This window comes from Cryptomeria japonica, chromosome 5 (genome assembly GCF_030272615.1).
Source record: "Cryptomeria japonica chromosome 5, Sugi_1.0, whole genome shotgun sequence".
Taxonomy (NCBI): domain Eukaryota; kingdom Viridiplantae; phylum Streptophyta; class Pinopsida; order Cupressales; family Cupressaceae; genus Cryptomeria; species Cryptomeria japonica.
The window spans coordinates 641369220-641391667 of NC_081409.1; positions in this window are offsets into that span (position 1 = coordinate 641369220).

Sequence of the window (22448 nt, forward strand, 5' to 3'; positions counted from 1 at the left end):
GCAAAAGCAGTTAGTACACCTTTGGCTAGTCATTTCAAATTGACTAAGGAGATGTGCCCAAAGGCACAGGAAGAGGTTAATAAAATGTCTAACATCCCGTATTCATCAGTTGTTGGTAGTTTGATGTATGCAATGGTATGCACAAGGCCAGATATTGCACATGCAGTGGGAGTTGTGAGCAAGTTTATGAGTAATCCAGGTATGGAACATTGGAATGTTGTGAAATGGATTCTTCAGTATTTGAAAGGAACTACTACGAAGGCATTATGTTTCAAAGGATCTAATGCTACTCTAAGTGGATTTGTTGACTCTGATCTGGCGGGTGATATTGATTCACAGAGGAGTACTACAGGGTATGTTTTTACTATAAGGGGAACTGCAGTCAGTTGGATTTCTAGGCTGCAAAAGGTTGTTGCACTTTCAACCACTGAAGCTGAGTATGTTGTTGCTACAGAAGCCAGCAAGGAGATGATTTGGTTGCAATGTTTTCTGGAGGAATTGGGTCAGACAGAAGAGGATAGCCCATTGTATACTGATAGTCAGATTGCCATTCATCTTGCGAAGAACTCTTCTTTTCATTCAAGGACAAAGCACATTTAGCTTAGGTACCACTTCATCCGGACTGTTTTGGAGGAGGGTCAGTTACGGCTTGAGAAGATTTACACAAGTGAGAATCCTGCTGATATGTTCACGAAGGTAGTTCCATAGGAGAAGCTGATTTCTTCATTAGTTTCTGTTGGTCTTCTTGATTGATAATTGTGGAATTTATACCAGTCGAGTCCTAGTGTTTTATCCAGCAGATGTTGCATGTACAGTGGTGTCGTGTAGTATCAGTCTCCAAGTGGGAGATTGTTCGGTGTGGAGCCTAATTAGTCTCCAAGTGGGAGATTGTTAAAATGTGGCGACTGGTCAGCAAAGTACTGTACACTCAGCATGTATCCTCGTCGGGGTTCGAGGTCGGGCCGGGCCCCAGGCAGGAGTTCGAGGGCGGCAGCCCCTGAGAAATTTTATTTTATTTTTGCCGTTTGTCATTGATGGAAACTGACATTGTAATAAAACCCTAAAAAGGCCAACTTTGTTTGTTGGCCTAAAAACGCATGTTATAAGCGGTTGGGATGCTTAAGGCATTGTAAGTTTGATGTACTATTTTTGTTGGATAATAAGAAAGATTGGACGACTGTGTATGGTGGACGTAACCCATTCTGGGTGAACCACGTTAAATCTTTGTGTTATCTATGTCCTGTTTTATTTCTTTATCTTTGTATTTAAATCTGCATATAATTGTTAGTTCATATTTGCTTCGAATCTGCTTGAAACCCTAACAGTTAGATCATATCTCTAGTCTTCTTATTGAAGCAAATAAGCATGTGCAGAACCCCTCTATTCCAGAATCTTTATCAAAAGAAATTGATGTGATTAATGAGAATGACAATTTGAGCTTGAGTCTCTATTTGGCTATGAATTCTTGCAAAACTTTCTTTCCAGAATTGAAGGAGAAGTACAAAAGAAATTTTTTAGGTGAAACATAATTAAAAACCCTTTTACAGTGTAGTTTATGGTAACTTTTTTTGTAACCCTTTGTCCCTGATATCGAAGGGGGAGAAATATGATTATTTGGGAAGAAATATTAAATATTGGAGAATTTTTTAGTTTTGAAAATATCGAGAAATAAGGAAGAATTATCTAAGGGGGATCTTTGGTAAATTATTTTTGATAATAAGTATTTTGCAATCAATAACAAAGGTGTTAGAGATTGTTGGGAAGTTTACTGGAATAGTGTGTTGTCATTGATGTCAGCATATTCTTCTGTGTATTCCAGTGTTGCAGTTAGGTTGAATGAGTTGGTTTAGCCTATATGTTGCACACGAGATAATGTAGTTTAATGGGTTTTGAGATACTTATCCCAAGTTAATTTAGTATAAGTTTCTAAGGTCTGCATGTTGATTTGATCAAGTTATGAGATTTGGTATTGAGGATATTATTCAGTTGTTTGTTTTATTTGGTATTTTGGTTTATGTTTCTTATTTCTCAAAAATTATAATATCTTTTTTTGCAGATCTATGGGATGTATTCTGGACATTGATGTGTGCCCTTAGTTTGATTGGTTCATGATTTGGAGATCCACAAGCAAATCTTTCATATTGACAATCAGTTATGTTGATGTTATTGAGCTTCGGTAGAGAGATGACGATGATTCTTGTAATCTGAGTTGTTACGGTTGTTGTGGTGCAATTCACGTTGCTTGTGAATGTTTCTAGATCTTGTTATATGCATATTGGTGGTCTGCATTGATTGTTGTGCACGTTATTGAATATTTTTTGTCCAGTGATGTTCATCATGTTATGCGACATTCTTAGTGTTGTAGCGTGTTGCAAATGATCAAGGCATAATTGTTGGAGGGGTTTCATATTTGCGGTGGTTGTTTTGGTCTAGACTATATCATAGCCGACATTGTTTTTGTTTGTATGTACTGTTGTAGCATGTGAGGTTATTATTTTGTTATTTGTGTTGAGGGTTAAGCCGACCTATATTTCATAGGTTGATAACTTGTATAAATAAATGTAATAATCATTGTGAGGTATCATGCTATGTGCGAATATTGTATCAAACATTCAGTAGCAGGGAAGTTGTGCGAAGTTTTGCGAAGAACTGTGTTGCAAAGAAGATTTGACAATGAGCTTAACTGAAACTATACTCAGGCATATGAAGATGTTTTTTTCACAGTTCATGTAATCCAGATTGTTGTCCGAATTATTTTGCAAGTTAGTGAGAATTTATATAAGGCAGTGAGCCCTCCCTAAGGGTTTTAGCCTTTTTGGGTTTCCTGTATGTGAGCAGTGAGCTCTAGGTAGTGTGTCTGAATGCATGTTCATTCCCCATTATAATATTTCACTTAGTCCTAACAAGGTATTATCTCATTGTGGCTAGGTTCCCATTGTGGTTTTTCCCTTGATCAGGTTTTCCATGTCAAAAGTATTGGTGTTATGTGTGTTATTGATGTGGTATTGTTTCATGCTTTAACTGTTAATTATCAGATCTGATTTGTTATATAAGTTGCAGTAAGTTTTTGTACAAACTAATTCACCCCCCCCCCAAATCCCCTCTCAATTTGTTGCATTGTTGCCAACAATTGGTATCAGCGCTAGATCCTCCAAAAGAAGATTGACTGCTTGAGGAGATTCAGGATGACAACCTTTTCTTTCAAGAAGGATAGTCCAAAATTTGATGGAATGAACTACACTCTCTGGAAAATTCAGATGCAATGTCATTTGAGATGCATTGGAGAAGAGTACTAGAAGATTACTAAGAATGTATAAAATATTCCTTAGAATGGTCCTACTACTTTGGATGAGATAGAGGAAGTAAAATGCAATATTTGAGCTAAGGAAGCATTGTTGAGTGCCTTGACTGATTCTGAAATGACTTATGTGATGGACTTAAAGATTGCTCATGAAATTTGGATAAAATAGGAGACCTTGCATGAAAGTGATAGTCATGTGAAGATTGCTAAGTTGCAAAGTTTAAAGAAAATATGAGGACTTGAAGATGAGTGAAGATGAGAACATTACCTCTTTTATGAAGAAAGTGAATGAGATTGTGTGTAGATTCAGATGTGTCGGTGGAGTATTAGAAGAATATGAGATTGTTGCTAAAGTGTTGAGATCCTTTCCTCCTACTTATAAACATAAAGTTGTTGCTATTGATGAGATCCAAACGCTAACAAATGTGGCAAGAGACATGCTGAGTGAGTTTGGAGACTCTCTTCCTAAGACTGAATTTGCATTCAAAGCTATTGTTTCTAGGATGTAGAGATATGATCTTGGAGAAAGTTCTACAAGAGTATCCAAAAATGAGAAAGAGATGGAAGATGAAGAAAGAGAGCTTGAGGATCTTGAAGCACTTATTGCTAGAAGATTTCCTAAAGGTGCCAGTAAGTATGAAGGAAAGTTACCTCTTAAATTTTTTTCATGTAATAAGATAGGACATTTTACATCAAGGTGTCTAGAAAGAGATAGAAATCCTAAGAATCCATTTAAGCCATAGAAGCAAAAATATCAGAAGAAGTGTTATTATGTTGCTGATGAAAGTGTGACAAATGATGAGTCAAATAAGGTAAATTCAGGAGATGAATTTGTGTTCATGCTATCAAGGATGATGATCCTGTAACTATAGATTCTACAAGTTGCATTAATGAGGAGAAATATTTAGCTGCTAAAGTTGAGGAGAAAGATGAATGGGTAATTGACAGTGGTTGCTCTCATCATATGATAGGTGATAAGCATAAATTTATAAATTTGGAAAAACTATGATGGTGGTATAGTAAGATTTGGTGATAACAAAACTTGTGTAATCCATGGTAGAGGTTCTATTTCTCTTGATGGTAAGCACAATACTGATGATATGTTGTATGTTGAAGGTTTAAAGCATAATCTTTTGAGTGTTGGTCAAATGGTTGATAAGGGATATAACTCACAATTCAAGAATGACAAATTTGAGATCTTGAGTAGCTCCAGAATTGAGATTGCATCAGGTACAAAGACTAAAGGTAATATCTTTCACTTTAATACTGGTGGTAAAAGTTGTTTAATTGCTCAAATTGATGAAAGTTGGTTATGGCATAGAATAGTGTGTCATGTAAATTTTGATTTCATGGTTAAGATAAGTTCTACTCAAATAGTGAGAGATCTACCAAAGTTAATAAAGCCTTCTAATCTAGTATGTAAGGAATGTCAATTAGGGAAGCAGACAAGAGTTATAGTTTATAAGAGTAAATAGTATAATTCCAATGGATTGTTGGATCTTGTACAAACTGATCTATGTGGTCCTTCTAGAGTGAGAAGATTGCAGGGTGATAGGTATTTCATGTTACTAATTGATGATTATTCAAGAATGATGTGGGCTACCTTCTTAAGGGAGAAATATAAAGCATTGGATAAGTTCAAGATTTTTAAAGCTAGGGTTGAAACTGAGACTTGATTGAAGTTGAAGTGTCTGAGATCTGATAGAGGTGGAGAATTCACTTATGGTGAGTTTAATACATATTGTGAAGAGCATGGAGTTAAGAGACAATTATCTATTCCTAGCACACCACAACATAATGGATTTGTAGAGAGAAAGAATAGAACAGATTAAAAAACTGCTAGAACCATGATGATTAAAGGAAATGTTCTACATGTGTATTGGAAAGAAGTTGTGAGTACTACAATATGCACTCTTAACTAGGTAAATGTCAAAGGCAATACTGGTAAGACTCCTTATGATTCATGGTTTGGTCATGCTCCTACTGTTAGATATTTCAGAATTTTTGGAAGTAGATGCTATATCAAAAGAGATGAAGATCTTGGAAAGTTTGATGATAGATGTGATGAAGGAATCTTTCTTGGTTATTCTACTAGAAGTAAGGCCTACCAGTGTTATAATACAAGATTGAGAACGATAGTTGAAAGTACTAATGTGAAGGTTGATAAAGGTAATGTAAGATAGATCAAATCTTGTCGATATGATTCTGGTGATCAGGATGCTAGTTTAGATAAAGGAAAACAAGTGCAGACCCAAAGTCAAGTTCAAATTGATCCACAAAAGTTAGAGAATAAAGAGAAAGGTGCAAATTCTTGTGTAGAAGAAAGAGTTCAAGACCTTGAAATTCAAGAAAATCCTAAAACTCCCAGGTATGTGAGGTTGAATCATTCGAAAAATTAAATTATTGGTGATAAGAATAAATGTGTGATGACTAGGAGAAGACTTGCTAAAGAAATTTGTTTGATTTCTAAGATTGAACCTAAAAATGTTGATGAAGCATGTAAAGATGAAAATTGGATTAAAGATATGGAAGAAGAATTGAATCAGATTGAGAAAAATGAAACATGGATTCTTGTTCTTAGACCTAAGGATAAAAATGTAATTGGAACTAAATGGGTATTCCAGAATAAGTTGAATGAACTGGGTGAAGTTGTTCGAAATAAAGCTAGACTTATTTGTAAAGGTTATTCATAGATGGAAGGAATTGATTATGAGGAGACTTTTTTTTGGTAGCTAGAATTGAAGTTGTTAGATTATTTCTTGCCAATGTTGCTCACAAAGATTTCAAGGTTTATCAAATGGATGTCAAATCAGCCATTCCTAATGGTGAGTTGGAAGAAGAAGTCTACATCGATAAACCAAATGGATTTCAGCTGACAGATGAAAAGGACATGGTTTGCCGATTGAAGAAAGCATTGTATGGATTGAAGCAAGTCCCTAGATCCCAGTATGCTAGATTGGATAAGTATTTGATGAAGCTTGGATTCAATAAAGGTACTCCCGATAGTAATTTTTATTTCAAGATTGATCAAAATAACATTTTGATTGTTGAAGTTTTTGTTGGTAACATTATCTTTGGAGGAAATGATTACCTATGTAAGAAATTTTCTGAAGAGATGCAAAATGAGTTTGAGATGACGAGATGAAATTATTTTTAGGATTGAAAATTAATCAGTTGGATAAAGGTGTTTTCATATCTTAGTCCAAGTATGCAAAGGAATTGTTGAAGAAATTTGGTTTTGAGGATTCTAAACCAATTGGTACACCTATGGTGACCAGATGTAAGTTGATAGAGGATGATGATTCTTTGAAAGCTAATTAGACCAGATACAGATCTATAATTGGTGGATTGTTGTATTTGACTCAGACTAGACCTGATATAATGAATGTTTTGTGTTGTGTTGCTATATTTCAAGTTGATCCTAAGGAATCTCATGTTACTGCTATAAAAAGGATATTTAGATATTTAAAAGGGACAGTTGATTTTGATTTGTGGTATCCTAAGAATGATGACTTTACTTTGAGTTCTTTTACAGATGTTGATTGGGTAGGTGATGTTGATGACCGAAAGAGTACTACAGGTGGTGCATTCTTTTTGGGTAAGAAGTTGGTCTCTTGGGCAAGTACAAAGCAGAATTTTATTTCTTTATCTACTACATGTTAGGAACCAAAAGAACAACTGAGAGGGGGGGGGGGGGAATTAGTTTCCAATGAATTTCAACCCAATTATAACTTAATAAAATTTAATACTTAATACCGGTAAACCAAACTTAATGTCGGTTAACAAATTAGTAGTTAATATCAATATCGATGAAACTTAATGCATCAAACATAAAGAGAAACAACATCCACAACACATAACATAGAGATTTTGACGTATAAACCATGTAAGGCAAAAAACCATGGTGGGAAACCTTGCCCACAATCAGATGTTACTATTGCAGATAGTATGTGTATACAAATGGGGTCTGTACATGCAAAAAGGCCAACCACCTAGAGCACACTGTTCAAAAGGGAGTCGCAATGACTACACTAGGATGGTTAAATCCTAGAATAATGTACTGCTCAAAATAGAATCTCCAATGTTGGATTCAGTATCGGTTAAGGTCTGATAAACACCTTCAAACCTTCCTTGAACCTTCTCTATGGTCTGCTCATATGATCTTCAATATTCACATGTAACATGTTACAATACCATACCATAACCATATCATATATTTATCTCATAAATGAGATCTTACATATATACAAAACCTAAGACCAAAGGTGTAGGTTGGATCACTAAGAATATTACAATTAAATCAATTACAAATAAGTCTTGATGTGATTCATCATGTCGGTTCAATACATTTACAACAATATCCAATCAATAAATCATCTCCATAATGTGTCATGTTGATTTGGAAAAGATAATGCATACCGGTCCATAATCTAGACCAATCTATTGGTAACAACAAATATGTCAACTCGATTAGACCAATAACCAAAAAACCAAAACCAAGTATCCAAACCATGTCTTTGACATAATCAAGTGATCTCCAAATGATAACAAGTCATCATCTATGCCGGTGAACTATATAACCTGTCGGTGAGCATATACCGGTGACTGTGCATGTCACTGACCTTGCCAGTGAACACAATGTGTTGGTTCAACAGTAAACCAATATAACCATAGTGCCAAATCAACAATGTAGATCTCTAGAAGGATAAGTGTTGACATCAATGACAAAACTAATGCAACACATCCATAATACCAATACTACATAGGTTGAATACATTATTGTTGCTAGAAATTGTACTCAGGTAATTTGTTTGAAGAAAAAGTTCAAGGACATCGAAGTTATTTATGATGAGCCTATTGCTATATGTTGTGACAATTCAAGTGCTATCAATATTTCAAAGAATTCAATTTTGCATTCCAAAACAAAGCATATATCAATCAAGTTTCATTTCTTGAGAGAGAAGGTGAATGAGAAAGAAGTCAGATTGGAGTATGCATCTATAAAAGAACCGATTGCAGACATATTTAAGAAGCCTTTGCCTAAATATGCTTTTGATTATCTTAGAGAGAAGTTAGGGGTGATTTCCCCTCCTGATGAGAACTAAGATACATAGATTTGCATCAGTCCGATGAACTTTACAGAGATATTTTGTAATCTGGATTGATGAGTGAGGCTGCTACTCAGGGAGAGTAGTCAATATTAGTGTTTAGTGGTTCAAATGTACATATTTATGAAGCTAATTCAAAGAGGGAGAGAATCCTGATTCCTGATCCTTTTTCATTGATGTCAAAGGGGGAGAGAAGTACGTGAAAAACTATGTGTGGGAGAAGAGCATTTTGAGATTTGTGATTTGAGTTGTTTCTTAAAGGGGGAGTTGATCCTTTTAATTTTGAGGCAAATTGTTGTGAGTTGATTTCTTTCTTTGCACTGATTGTTTTTCACATTAATATGTTTCCATAAATGGCAAAGGGGGAGATTGTTGGGAATTTTGCTAGAATAGTGTGTTGTCATTGATGTCAACATATTCTTTTGTGTATTCCAGTGTTGTAGTTAGGTTGAATGAGTTGGTTTAGCGTGTATGTTGCAGATGAGCTGATACAGTTTAATGTGTTTTGGGATACTTATCCCTAGTTGACTCAACAAAAGTTTTAGAGGTTTGCATGTTGATTTGATTGAGTTATGAGATCCGGTATTGAGGATATTACTTAGTTGTTCTTGTTATTCAATATTTTGGTTTGTGCTCCGTATTACTTCGAGATTTAAATATCTTTTGTTGTGGATGTATGGGATGTAATCTGGACGTTGATGTGTGTCCTTAGTTTGATTGGTTCTGTTAGGAAACCATAGATATTAAGAGGGGGGGGTGGGGTGAATCAGTATCTAACCGGTAACAAGTATTTCTTAACTTAAAACATGTAGAACATATTATAACAGTGTACCGGTATGCAAGAAATACTGTAATAAACAGAATTAAGAACATCCACATGAAAAGCACACCATAACACAATGATTTAACAAGGAAACCCGGTGTGGGAAAAACCTTGGTGGGATTTGTGACCCACAATATTCACTTACTGGCCAATAAGAGAATATTACTCACAATAGGGGCTTGCACATGCAGGAAGGCCAACTGCCTAGTGCTCACTGCTCAATGGGAAGTCACACTGACTTACAATGTGGATTATACAAATCCAATATCTTTTACTGCTTTACAATAGCATCTATAATGCCTGATCCAGTACCGGTTGCTGCTCTGCTTCTTACATAAACCCTTCAACCTATATTTTGCCTAATAGGTCTGCCTTAATATTTTGCATACATCACTTTCTTTTCTTACTTCCTTACTTACAAAATGTCTACAATGATCTCTTTTATATATAAGAGTCATTTTACAACATGCCAAGTTGGTTTACAAAGTTTTTACAATAATAAACAAAATATAATATAACAAAATCCTGTCAGCCTCTGTGCCTGTATACTCCCTTTCTTTGTGTTGGTGCCGGTGTCCTAAGTGTCGGTGTAGAGTGTGATCTGTTGATGTCGGTGCACTAACTTGTCGATGTAATGCCTTGCCGGTGCCATAGGATTGCAAGGTTGCCAACAATGACAAAACCTTCAATCACCTACAATGTCTCATTGGAGTATGCATATGCCAACAATCTCCCCCTTTGGCATTGGTGGCAACACTCATGAGAAATTTTAAAAGTTTATCAAAAATGTGAAGTTCAAAAATGTGTGTGCTCCCCCTGAGCATATGATTCCATGATGTTGAATTTCTCATCCCACTACTCCCCCTTTGGCATCAATGACAAAGGTTGTCAAGATGTCAGTAGAGTTTGTAGTTTCAACCTTGTAACTGGGTAGTTACAATTTGAAATAGATCCGCCAAAATCAAGTTTATACTCTCCATAAACTTTTTACTATCTCTTATTGTTGTCTCTATTCTCTTAACTGTACCGGTGAGATGTTGCAAATGCTCTGTCGGTGTTTTCTGTCCTTGTATTAGTGCCTCAGATACTTCCTTCCACAGTGATACTAGATAGTCCAATCTTGGACTCAGTTTTAATCTTAGATGCTTTACCTTATTCACTATTCTCTCTTTTTCTCTTTCCAATTTAAGTAAATCTTCCTCAAAATTTGTTATCTTCTGTTCAAAAACTGATAGTGTATCAGGTGAGTTGACAAAATTATCTACAAGTTTATTGATTTCATCCTGTACCTTGCTCATCTTCTTGTCTATATCTACAGTCAAAAGGTTTGTCTTACAGGTGTCTTTGTACAGAGTCTTGTACTCTTTCAATAAATTACACAATTCTGGTAGAAGTGTGTCAAAAACTCTGTTACACTTCTTTATTTGCTCATCAAAGAATTTCTTCTTTTCAATTTCTACTTTATCCTTCAATGTCTCTTCCTTTATTTTCTCAATGTTTTCTGTGATATATTTACACAAGGTATCAAGTTGTCCTAAAGAATATTTATTGTCTATATTACAGTTAGGAGCAATTACCTTCAAAATTGGTATGGTATCATCTATTGCCTTATAGGCTTGTGAGTTGTAGTCTGTTATCTTTTTAATTGAATCTAATAGTACCTCAGTCACATTAGTTGATTTGTAGTCTGATGATGAACCTATATTCTGAGTACCGCCAGTGGAAGTAACCAAGCTTGTATTGACCTCTGGTAGGTTTGTTTGTGTTTGCATTTCCTTAAGCAATGGTTTTTCTACTTCTCCAGTTGCCGGTGGCACTGTTTCCTTATGAACCTATTCTTGTTTCTGTTGTTGTTCCTGTTCAACATCATTTTGCTCTGTTTGTTTCTCTGTTTGTTGCATTGTCTCAGTTTGAGTCTCTACCTTTTGTTCTTTGTCATCTGCCAGTTTCTCCTATGTGTTATTAGTTTGCTCAGCTACTGGAGGCTCACTAGCCATGTCAATCTTATCAGTTGTATCTTTGTCTACCACAATGTTGATCTTTTGAGTATCAACATCCACAGTGTATAAGACTTCAGGATTAGGATTACCATCTTCTACATCCATACTTTCAACTGCCGATCGATCTTTTGTAGCTGTTGTTTTTGCCGGTGGAGTAATCAAAGGAGGTGGGGGTAAGTTGTCTTTAACCTTGATACTAGGTGGTCCACCAACTTTACCTTTACCCTTGTCTCTTTCTTTCTGATATACCTTTATAGGTTTGTGACTCATGTATTCTTCTTGTTTTTCTTTTTCCACTAGGAAAATATCCCATGCATTTTCTGTCTCCTCAGTCACCTCATTAATTCTTCCAACCATTAAAGCAATGTGCCGGTGTGCAGTAGAAAATACTGACTGGTTGGCTTGAGCAATTAAGTCATCAATTTCTTTGGGTGAATTCACCGGATATACAACAAGTAGCTTTTCAATCTTTATTTTCTTGTCCAGTTCTATTACTGCTTGTCTCCTTGCTTCCAGTCTCTTAAATAGTTCATATGGAACTTCATTTACTACTTCCATCAAAAATTTCTTATACATATCCATATGCAATATAACACTATTTTCTACTTGTTCTTTTTCATCAGCTGTTAGAGTGTCATATAGTTTCTCTATATTCTTCAATTTTCCTTCCTCTGTAATTTCATTCAATAGTATGTCAAAAGGGGCCAAGTCCTTGTTTGTCCTCTTCTTCTTCTTGGGTGTCAGTTTCTTGTTCTTTGGTGTAGCCTTTCTTACCAGAGATCTCACTGTTTGTTGTTTTTGTCTTGTCCTCCTAGGTGAGGGTGTGGTTGCCGGTGAGGGATCTCTTTTCCTTACAACTCTTTTGAAAGTTGTAGGCATGTCACTCTCCAAAGAAGTACCTACTGGTGATAGCTAAGTTTCAAGTTGTGGAGCTGCTAACTCATCGTCTGTTATGTCAGTTTTCTTTAACACATCTTCTTTAATAGCCTTTGCCTGTCTGGAACCTTTTCTTACAACTGCCTCAACCTTTTTCACTCTTTTCTTAGATTGTATTTGGCTTTCAATAGTTTCTGAACTACCAAATACTTCTCCCTTAGGTTCTTTAGGGGCTTCCAGAAGTGCTTTAGCATATGTTTCAATTATATGATCATCTATTTCATAGCCCATCTCTATTACCCAAACTGTCCCAGGGATGACTACTTCCATCCATATCTCATCCTTCTTGATTACAAAGCATATTTCATCCTTATATTTGTCAACAATCTTTTGTGATAGTCGGATTCTTTTCTTCATTTTGGCTTTTAGTGCTTGAAAGAAATCGTGGATATTGTTTTCCTTGTCTTCTCCCATATCATTGAATAGTTCTATTAATTGGTTGCCTACCGGTATATCATATCCGAGTTCTTTGTAGCCTATACCAGGAACCTGTTTGGTTATATGTAGCATCAGACATACTAGCAGATTTCCAAACCTGAAAGTTCCTTTCTTGTCCCTCTTAATCTTGCCTAAGTTGTCAATTAATTTGTCGTTTAACCACTCACATACATCAATCTTTGCATTATCTATGACCATATCATAAGCACTCTTAATGCATAAACTTGAAACTAAATTAAGTCTATTTGTATGAGTAGCTTTATACCCTAATATCATGCTGATAAATCCCACATTAATGTCTGTTACATCATTTACTCTTAAGGACCTTTTATCAGATGTGGCACCAGTTAACTGAGTAAATAGGTCATTGGATACCTTCTTAGTTTTGTCTGGCCTTTTACTGGTGGTTGGTAATCTTGTGACAGCTTTCACAGCTTCCTTGGTGATTTTGTGAATTGCATCTAGCTAGAAAAATTCACCATGTACCCTGCTTAAGACTATCCTAATCACATCCTTGGGGAATTCAGGAATGCCAAGGATCTCTGTAAATCCTAGGGTTTCAATGATCTTATGTTCATCTTTTACATTACCAGATTCATCACATATGATAGTTTTAAACATGGTTTTAATCTCTTCATCTCCTAGTTCCTCAATGTTACAGTGAATGTAAATTCTGGGGTCTTCAGCATAAACAACTCCCTTAGGAATTTGAGAAAAAGCACCTAAGGTATCATCTTTCTTTGCTACCTTGAGAACTAATTGAAATACGGGCCTAGGTCTTTTTATAACTTCGACAATAGTAGGGTTTGCTATATATTCAATTGCAGAGGTGGATGCCATGATAAAATACCTTTTACTGCCTTTAGGATGGATGATTGCTTGAAGTGTTCTTGCCTCTTGCTCGAAATGCCTTAGCTCGGAATCTTTGCGCTCTTCGTAGGTTTGAAATCTTGGTGAAATGAAATGGAGCCAAAACCTTGAATTTATAGTGTCTTTTTGCCATCTACCACATTAAATGCATGCTAGTTAAGTATTCACTTAACATTGTTTGTCGGTAACAAGTAATTTCCAACTTCTTATTTCTAACCGAGGGAATAATAGCACATGTGTCATTAGATTGCCAAACCCTCAAGGAAAATTTCTTCAATTAGATGAAGAACTTCCTGCTAGTGGAGCACTGCTCTGTCCTATTGGTGAAGCATCACTCTGTCTTTTTGGTGAAGCATTGACTGGTTCTATTGGTGGAGGAGTATTCCCAATATTTAGATCAGCTTTTCTAATCCATTGTTTTGAGAATTCTTGCTTAACCTCTTCAACTTTTTCTTTACCTTTCAAGCTAGAGCTTTTGTTGTCTACTGGTGATCCTTTACTTCTATAGAATTTTGCAATATGCTCAATCTTGTTACATGCATAACAAGTTATATTATTATTCTGAATAGCTTTCTCATAACCTATGTCGGTTTGTGTTCTGCATTGATTAGATAAATGTCCAAATCTTCCACAAACATAACATCTCACATTCATTCTGCAATTTTCGGAGTTGTGACCAACTTTGTTGCATTTTGAACATTGACTGGTGGGTGTGTTGATGTTCTGATAATTTCTAGATCTACATTCATTTTCTCTATGACCATACTTATTACAGTTAAAGCATTTTCCATTGAATTTATAAGCATTGGGTTGTCTTACCGGTTTGTTGTGATCCTGAGTATTTTCAACTTCAAAGCCAATTCCAGAAGTGTCACCTTTAGGTTTTTGATTCTTCAGCAAGGTGCCAAGTTCCTCTGAGCTTTTCTTGAATTTTTCTTTATGTTGATTTGCGGTTTCTAGTTCTCTTTCTAAGACCTCTTTCTGTCTCATTAGTTCATTGGAGTCATTTTGAGTGTGCATCAGATCTGTCTTCAACATGTCATTTTCATAGCTAAGTCTTGTGTTTTCATTTGCTGCATCACTTAGTCTTCTGGTCAATTCTTCTTCATTCTTCTTCCTATCCTCAATTTCTTTACAAAATCTCATAGTCATATCCTGCATCTCATTTTTTGTTGTCATGTTCTCTTGTTTCAGCTTGCTTATCTGATCATTAAGTGATTCCTTTTCATCATTCTCATTTTCCAAAAATTCACAAAGTTCTCTTATCTTATTTCTTGCAACAGTAAGATTCTATTGAAGTGCCTGAATGATATCCTGAGCTTCCCTTAAATCATCTTCTAGTTTGATATTTTTCAATTTCTCTGCATCATAGTCTAAGAGAGCTCCTTCAAGTTGCTTCATCAGATTTTCCATCTTTACCGGTGTCAAGATCTTCCTCAAGCTGTTAGGCTTCTAAAAATAGAGGACCGAGCTCTTATACCAATTGTTAGAAAACCCACAGATACTAAGAAGGGGGGGGTGAATTAGTATCTAACTAGTAACAAGTATTTCTTAATTTAAAACATGCAGAACATATTATAACAGTGTACCGGTATGCAAGAAATAATGTAATAAACAGAATTAAGAACATCCACATGAAAAGAACACCATAACACAAGGATTTAATGAGGAAACCTAGTGTGGGAAAAACCTTAGTGGGATTTGTGACCCACAATATTCACTTACTGGCTAATAAGAGAATATTACTCACAATAGGGGCCTGCACATGCAGGAAGGCCAACTGCCTAGAGCTCACTGCTCAATGGGAAGTCACATTGACTTACAATGTGGATTATAAAAATCCAATATCTTGTACTGCTTTACAATAGCATCTATAATGCCTGATCCAGTATTGGTTGCTGCTCTGCTTCTTACATAAACCCTTCAACCTATATTTCACCTAATAGGTCTGCCTTAATATTTCGCATACATCACTTTCTTTTCTTACTTCCTTACTTACAAAATGTCTACAATGATCTCTTTTATATATTAGAGTTATTTTACAACATGCCAAGTCAGCTTACAAAGTTTTTACAATAATAAGCAAAATATAATATAACAAAATCATGTTGGCCTCTATGTCGGTATACTTCCTTTCTTTGTGCTGGTGCCGGTGTCCTGAGTGTCGATGTAGAGTGTGATCTGTTGATACCGGTGCACTAACTTGTCGGTGTAATGCCTTGCCAGTGCCATAGGATTGCAAGGTTGCCATCAATGACAAAACCTTCAATCACCTACAATGTCTCATTGGAGTGTGCATATGCCAACAGGTTCATGATTTGAAAATCCACAAGATAATCTTGCATGTTGACAATCAATTATGTTGATGTTCTTGAGCTCCGGTAGAGAGATGGTGATGTTTCTTTTAATCCAAGTTGTTGTGGTTGTGGTGCAATTTACATTGCTTGTGAATTTTTCTATATCGTGCTCTATGCGTATTAGCAGTCTGCATTGATTGTTGTGCGTGTTATTGAAGATTTTTCTTGTCTGGTAATTTTCTTCATGTTATGTGACATTCTTGGTGTTGTAGCGTGTTGTGAATGATCGAGGTATAATTGTTGGAGTTGTTTCATATTTGCGATGGTTATTTTGGTCCAAACTTTGTCTTAGCTGACATTGTTTTGGTTTGCATGTATTGTTGTAGCATGTGAGGTTATTATTTTGTTATTTGTGCTTAGGGTTGAGCCGACCTATATTTCATAGGTTGATGACTTGTATAAATAAATGTAATAATCATTGTGAGGTATCATGCTATGTGCAAATATTGTATCAATCATTTAGTAGAAGGAAAGTTGTTCTAAGTTATGGGAAGAAGTGTGTTGCAGAGAAGATTTGATAGTGAGCTTAACCGGAACTGTACTCAGGCATATGGAGATGTTATTTTCACATTACATGTAATCTTGATTTTTGCTCGAATGCTTTTGTAAGTTAGTGAGACTACATGTAAGGCAGTGAGCCTTCCCACAGATTGTAGCCTTTCTGGGTTTCATGTATTTGAGAAGTGAGCTCTTGGCAGTGTGCCTGAATGCATGTGCATTCCCCATTGTAATATTTCACCTACTCCTAATAGGGTATTATCTCATTGTGGGTAGGTTCCCACCATGGTTTTTCTATTAATTGAGTTTTTGACATAAAAAATATTGGTGTTATGTGTGTTATTGATGCGGTATTGTTTCATGCTTTAACTGCTAATTATCATATCTAATTTGTGGTTTAAGTTGTAGTAAGTTTTTGGTCAAAGTGATTCACCCCCCCTCTCAATTTGTTGCATTATTGCCAACAAAAGGGTGATATTATTAGGAATACATGTCTTAGTTCTCATTGATGTCAACCTCAATGATCTGGATTATTCTAGATATGGTGCGTAATAGTGGAAGATAGGTATGTATGATGCATATGGCAGATCCTAGGTGTTACTGATTTATTGCATATATATTTATCCTGATATGAGATATTTATTGTTAGTTTTTCTCTAGTCATTCATGTAGTCTGATAGTATTCAATTGACTTATTTTCATATTTTCAATCCTCCACATTTATGGCTTGATGCTTATATGGTAGTGAAATTTTTATATGCTTATTTTAATTGGTTGAGAATGTAGTATTCATGTTTTGGTTTTCTAGAAGTTGTACTCTAGATGTTGTTCTCTATAAATATATTCGGTTATGCAGTATTTGGCAGTTGTATATGCTCTAGTTTCCTCCAGTCTTTCAATTTATCATGATAATATTTTGTTTTCTTGTTATTCATCCCTTTAATCTCATAATGTTAAGTTGTATTGTGATCTTTGTGCTTCAATAGTATCATTCTGAAAATTCAAGGATATGCTCATTTTGGTTCAAGACGGCCTTGAATGATTGTGTTGCTATTTTGCTTTGGTGATTGTAGCATGTAATCCGACCATTGAAAAATCATGTGAGAAAATATTATTGAGGCCAACTTGATGTGTATTCTTATACATACATGCATACAAACAAACATGCATACATACATACATACATACACACACACACATAGTCACATTATGTTTAATGGATAAGAAGATGAGATGAATGACAATGAAGTGAAGAGTAAGGTGGGAAGTGAAAAAGTGAGAAGGTGGATGTGTTGCAATCAAGGAACACTAAGAAGGGGGGAGTGAATCAGTGTTCCACAATCTTTCACTTTATTAAACTGATCTCTTAACCATATAGTACAAATGAAGAAAAGAAAGATACGTGAACACAAGAAAATAATCACAACACTTGGACACCAAAAAATTTATGTGGAAACCCAATCAAGGTAAAAACCATGGTGGGAACCTACCCATGGCGAGATAATTCCCTATTAGGATTAAGTGAAATATTACGATGGGGAATGCACATGCATTTATGCATATAGCCTAGAGCTCACTGCTCAAATCACAAAACAAGAAGGGCTACAACCCTAAGGAAGACTCACAGTCTTACAAAAGCATTCAGATTACAGCCAAAGGATCTTGAACTGATGAAATAGCATCTCCACATGACTAGTTACAGTTCCAGTTAAGCATATATAGTCAAACTTTTCTCTTCACACTTCTTTCACACTCTTTTTCACTTCATCTATGCTATTGAAAGATCAAGTCAATATTCACACATGAAGATACATCTCACAAATTAATATTACATATACTTATACAAATCATCAACCTATATTTCAAGGTCGGCTCAACCCTCAACACAAATAACAAGAATATAACCTCACATGCTACAACAATACATGCAGACCAAAACAATATCAGCTAAGATATAGTCTGGACCTAAATCAATATTGCATGCAAGAAAGACTTCTAAGAATTATGCCTTGAACATCCGCAACACGCTACAATCAGGTCAAGAATGTTGCATAACATGAAGAACACCACTGGATCAAGAAAATGATCAATAACGCACATAACGATCAATGCAAACCATCAATATGGATTGGAACCCATCCAGAAACATCCACAAGCAATGTGAATCACCACAACAACAACTACAATTCCACTTACTAAAATCTCCAACATCAATATACCAAACCTCAAGAACACATGCTGAACTAACTGTCAAACTAAAAAATTCACTTGTGGACTTCCAAATCACAAACCATTTGAATTGAGGACACTTATTAACATCCCAAATACTCTACCAAATCCAAAAACCAAGACAATATAATTCTAGAGCAATATGGAGCACAAACCTAAATACCGAATAACACAAACAACCATAATACCGGATCACACAACTCTATCAAATCATCATGCAGACCACTAAAACTTAATATGAATCAACTAGAGATAAGTTTCTATAAACCAATTAAACCACAATAACTCAACTACAACACACTGGTCAAGCTAACTTATTTAATTTGACTGCAATACTAGAATACATAGAAGAATATGTTGACATCAATGACAACACATCATTCCAGCAAACATCTTAGTAATATCCAACAACCTCCATATTTGGTATTGATGGCAACATATGAATGTGAAAAACAATCAATTTAAAGACAGAAATCAACAACCAATAATCTCCTCATAACTCACAAAAATATCCCCCTAAGATCTGCATAGGATATAGCAGTTTTTCTCATGCTTCTCTCCCCAATAGGATTTTTCACATGCTTCTCTCCCCCTTTGACATCAATTCAAAAGGAACATACAAATAATTATTCTCTCCCCCTTTGATAAACACACATATCTAAACAACTGAAACACATTACTGACTACTCCCCCTGAGTAGCAGCCTCACTCATCAATCTGGATCACAAGATATCTTTGTGACATCCACTAGATTGATGCAACTCCATGCATCTTAGTTCCCATCAGGAGGGGAAATTACTCCTAATTTCTCTCTAAGATAGTCAAATATATCTTTACTCAAAGGCTCACTACAAATTATGACTCTCTCCCCCTTTGATCATTCATAAAGCTCAACACAAGTTTTACACAATTCTCTCTCCCTTTAGAAATACTGACTACTCCTTTGACATCAATGACAAAGATAGAGTATCGCATACCAATAATCACACATAATGACTATGAATAGACTGCATATGAATAAGATAACTCCACAAATTTGCACAAACTTGAATACATCTATAAAAGAACTCAAATTTCTATCCCAACTACTTCAGACATTCCAAAGTAGATATGAGACCCTTGAATAGATAAGAATCCATCTCTACTATCACAAGATCTATTGGATCATAGAAAATTCTGAGCATAGCCTCCATCTGCAGACAACTTAGACCTCAGAGATCACCCACTCTTCCTATAATCCAACTTCTTTATGTCCTCAAATGATAAAGATACTTTGAAGACAATTCCACTTTCATATAGTGTATCTTAAAAATTTATGTGTCAAACAAAACTCTATTACTAGAAAACATACTCATCAATTTTATGAAACCATTTTCTTCTAACTCCTTTCCTGATCAGAGCCTCTGTAGTCTTCACAAGAGACTCAAAATGAACAGATTGAGTGATTAGGCATGATCTTTTCTATTACATCGGATAAAAAAGTGAGCAGTTCATTATCCTCAATAAAAAACATCAACATCCTTAATGATTCCTACTTCCAAAACAAGTGCCATAGTTTTAGTCTCCTCTACTCCCACCAACTATTCAACTTCTACCTTAGACTTCATCTCTAGAGTGACCCATAGGATCTCAGTATCTTCAACAACATCCAATACCTTTGACTTAATACCATCTTTAACCAACTTTCCTTCTACTAAAGTAACACGAGCTACCTCAACTTGCTCTACCTGGATTCCTTGATATCTCTTGGAACTAGAATGTTTCTTTTCCTTACCTCTCAGACCACCTCAACTGAAATACAATACTTTGCACATAGAAATCTACTTCCTTCCATACCTTCTAGCAATTTCTGACTATGCATCTATAGATCTTACTCATAAATATCAAACCCACAATCTTTCTAGATAAATACCTCACATGACCGATTAAGGTTCCTTCACCAAATCTCCTTCACAGTCTGATTACTTTGGAAATCTCTTGGCAGATCTTGCTCATATGATTTTCCTCAGAAAGAAAAGTGAGAAATGAGAGGCAAGAGTACCTTTATAACATCTGCACACTTATCTCTCTAACACATTAAATATATTTTTCCCTAAACCTTCTGGAAACCCTATATCCACATACTAACTCACAAGAAACTTCTTGCGGATCTTCAAATTTGCTCATGCACTTCCAAAAATCCATCAAAAACATCTGCACCATCATAATATAGCTTCTGAAAATATATTGATCTTTTGACACCAACATCTGGCATGGGAGAAATAATATGCATGAAGACTCCCCTTAGGTTAGAGGCCTCAATCTAATTTTCCAAGGAATTACTAGCACCGGAGTTAGGTGCGGACCCATTTCTAGTATCTGGATCACTTTTCTTTACCAATGTCCTCTTTATCTGATCTTTGATCTCTTCAACTTTCACTTTTCCATTATCATTTGTCCTCACATTCTTGTTTTTGTTTTTTAGATCATTCCTATTCACATTTTTGCTTCTACAATATCTTGCAATGTGACTAGATTTATTGCAAGCATAACAAACAACATTTCTTGGACTAGGCCTGAAGTTACCTTGATTTCCTCTTTATCTGCACTGATTAGAAACATGTCCAGACCTATCACATGCATAGCATTTGACATTTCTCCTATTTTCAAAATTTTTCACTATACTTTTGCATACATTCGCATTATGACCATACTTATTGCATTTAAAACATTGACCGAAGAAAGATGGACTATTTTGATTCATTCTATTTCTACACTGACTAGCCATATGACCAAATTTATTAAAAACAAAATAGTTACCATTGAACTTATGATCATTAGGTTGCCTTACTAGAGACCTTTTATCTTTGCTTTTTTGATGTTCAAACTTAGGATTGATCTGCCCAGATCTGGGGCTTTCACCTTTCTCAAATCCAAAACCTCACTTGTCATTTGTATCCTTCTAGCTTTCAAGTATTCATCACACTTATCTGAGCTAATCTTGAATTTCTCCTTTTACTCATTTGCAGTAGCAAGTTCATCCCTAAGAATAATAATCTACCTTCCAAGCTCTTGTTCATTTCTCTTAGATTGTATTCATTCAAGCTTCAATTGATCATTCTCACAATTAAGTCTACAAAATTCAATAGATTTATCATTCAAGGATTGAGTAAGGTTCTCCTCATTCTTCTTTCTAGCCTCAATCTCTTTTGTCATTTTCATAACAATAAATTCCATCTCATGCCTTAGGACAACATTATCTTCAACAAACTTCTCACATTCTTTTGTCTTCTTCAACACTTCATCATCCATACTTTGACTTTCTTTCTGCTTTAGTTGATCAAAAAGTTCCTTTCTCTTTTCCCTAGACTTGTTTAATTGATCCTTAAGTGTCTAAATGAAATTCTTAGCATCCTTTAGATTCCCTTTCAATTCTTAGACTTGAGCTTTAGACTGATCAACTTCATCAAGTGCAACAACAAGCTAATGTCTCAGACTATTGGACTCCGTCAACTTACCATACCGGACCTCCCTCAAGCTATTAGACTCCTTCTGAGGAACGAGGCTCTAATACCAATTGTTGGAGTCAAGGAATATTGGGAGGGGGGTGTGAATAAGTGTTCTACTATCTTTCACTTTATTAAACTGATCTCTTAACCATATAGCACAAATGAAGAAAAGAAAGTTGCATGAACACAAGCAAATAAACACAACACCACAACACCAAAATTTTTACGCGAAAACCTAGTCAAGGGGAAAACCATGATGGAACCTACCCACAATACATAATACCCTGTTAGGAGTAACTGAAATATCACAATGGGGAATGCACATGCATTCAGGCACACTGCCTAGAGCTCAATGCTCAAATCACAAAACAAGAAGGGCTACAACCATAAGGAAGACTTG